Below are 2,256 nucleotides of genomic sequence, written 5' to 3' on the forward strand. Positions count from 1 at the left end.
CATCAGGATACCTCCTTGTCCCGTCCTTCCCTCGCATGCCCACTCTGGCCAACAGTAAGGCCTGGTGGCTCCAGTGGCCTTGGGGTGGCACCGGGGGCCCCTTGCATGGGCCCTGGGTGCAGAGGAAGGGTACAGGTCCGAGTCCCAACCCCAGGGCTACTCTCAGCCTCGCCAGCCCTCCTTGGGCCCCTGCGAGGAGCTCCCAGGCATGGCCAGCACAGTGCTCTCCTCATGGTCAGTGCCAGCGCCAGTCCTGGGCTCCTGTGGCCAGCGCTGGGCCTGCCTGCTCCTCCCTGGGGTCCTGAGCAGATGTCCCAGGCACTGGCAGAGGCTCTAGAACCGTGCCCACTTCTCACTTTTTTATGCCTTGGGTCAGAAACCGAGGCGTGGCGGCCCCTCACTCCGTGCACAGTCTGGTTCTGGTCAGCGTGCTCTGTGAGGGTGCCCCTGAAGGCAGCTTCCTTAGCCTTCACTGGAATTCCCGCCTGCTCCCAGGGGAGCAGCCCTCCTGCTCCTGGAGCGGGCAGGTGGGAACCCCCTCTCTGCTCCTTTGTTAGAAACTGGGGCCCTCTCTGTGGGCCTCTTGGCACAGAGCTGCCAGCTGTTCCCGCACTGCCCTCTGCCAGGTACTCACTGTGCCGGCAGGAGCTGTTGTGACATTGGCCAGGGCAGCCTGTGGCCGTGGCTTCCCCTGGGACCTGGAGGCCTCGGGTGCAGAGGGGTGGTGATGGCCTCCACAGCCTTGGGCCGTGTGCCATGCTGCCTCCCAGGGAGGACCCAGAGGGCGCCTTCCTCATAGGCAAGGCCCAGGCTTGGGGACCTGGCCGCGCTGGCAGTGTGGCCTGGGGAGGCAGTGGGACCTCATCCTGAGATGACTTCACAGTGACCCCCCCCGCCCCCGTCTCAGGCTGGGAGGTCAGATGGGTTGGTGCCCGCTGGGCAGGCATGTTCACCCTGTGCAGTGTGTGGTGCCTGAGCTGGGGACAGTCCCCGCGTCACAGAGCAGGGCCCCCAGGAGGAGGAACAAAGGCTGCCAGTGGAGGCTCAGGAAGAGGAGGCGGGGCTGATGGTGCCAGGGGCCCTGCCAACAGGCCCTCCCTCTGTCTGGAGAGCCCAGGTGGGTGTGGTCCCTGCTGGCTGATGGCAGGGGAGGGGATGGGCTGCCCCCAGACCACGCCCTCTCCCAGAGGCCCTGGCTGACCTCCGGAGAGTGCTGGGCCCTGCCTAGGGCTGACCGAGTCGGGGAGTGGCTAGCTTGGCTGTGAGTGTCTACAGACCTCCCCGTGTGACCGCAGATGGCTGGCGCCACCCCAGAGGGCCCAGCACGGACAGCCAGCCAAGCGGCCTGCCTCACCCACGCACGCCCGGCCGCCCACCTCCTTCCTCTCTTCCTTCGAGTCCAAGAGGAAGCCCCTCCCCAGAAGCCTGCAGTGTCCCAATCTTCTCGGCTTCCGCAGAAGGGCGGGCAGGCTGCCTTGACCCTGGGGCCTGCGTCCTCGTGGCTGGGCAGACTTGGCCTCCCGTGGCCTCCCCCACCTGTCCCCTCCCTGGGGTGGCCTTTCGGATAGCCCAGGAGCAGGAGCAGGGTGTCGGAGGGCCCTGTCGCTGACTGCAGCCTGGTTTCCTGCTTAAACCGTTAGCCTAGGACTGGCACCTGTGGCCTGTTGCATCCTCCCGCTGGGAGCAGCCATCCACGTCCTGCCCGTTGTTGGAGGCTGTTGTGTGGTGGCCTCCTGGGCAGGACGTGGGAAGTGGGCTGGGCTGGCAGGCACGTCCGAGAGCGTTCGGCCTACTTACCGGGCCTTGTTTGTGGCCAGCCTTTCCCGGCGGGCTGGGCAGTTGGCTTTTAACTTTGTCTTTCCAATAGGCAGCGCACCAACGTGTTTCAAATCCAGAAAGCCCAGTGATTCTGCAGGCGGGATCTGGTGCTGCCTGGCTTGCAGGCCCCGCGTGTGGCAATGTCCCCGGTCAGTTCAGGAGGACCTCGGTCTCCTTTCCTGCAGCACGCCTCTAGCACGGATCCCTCGTGGGTTGGCAGTGCTGCAAGTCAAGGACAGGGCTGTTCTTAGGATTCCCTCGTTCCCGGTGCAGGGCCCCATCTCGGGGACGGCCTCGGTCCTGGTGCAAGCGCTCACAGGGCAGTCCCCAAAGTCCAGAGGCCAAGACGGCTTCACAGCCGGGGTTGTGCTGGTGCTGGCCGATCGGCAGAGGAATGAGGGTGCCGGCTGGCGGCCCCCCCCGCGCCCCGGGGGGCGC

At 66.2% G+C, this 2,256-nt stretch overlaps 1 protein-coding gene and 1 long non-coding RNA gene across 4 annotated transcripts in view; one reads left to right on the forward strand and one right to left on the reverse strand.

Moving 5' to 3' along the window:
* LOC114005849 (uncharacterized) overlaps window positions 1-931 on the reverse strand; it is an 8,875-nt gene extending 7,944 nt beyond the window's left edge. For all 3 annotated transcript variants that reach the window (XR_003547645.1, XR_003547647.1, XR_003547646.1), the window contains exon 1: window positions 635-931. This is a non-coding gene — a long non-coding RNA (uncharacterized LOC114005849). The remainder of the gene's footprint in view (window positions 1-634) is intronic.
* Window positions 1-2,256, forward strand: part of KLF13 (KLF transcription factor 13) — a 28,291-nt gene that overhangs the window by 22,956 nt on the left and 3,079 nt on the right. The gene's annotated exons all lie outside the window — the stretch shown is intronic.

Source organism: Tupaia chinensis, unplaced genomic scaffold (assembly GCF_000334495.1).
Source record: "Tupaia chinensis unplaced genomic scaffold, TupChi_1.0 Scaffold144682_1, whole genome shotgun sequence".
Classification (NCBI taxonomy): Eukaryota; Metazoa; Chordata; class Mammalia; order Scandentia; family Tupaiidae; genus Tupaia; species Tupaia belangeri.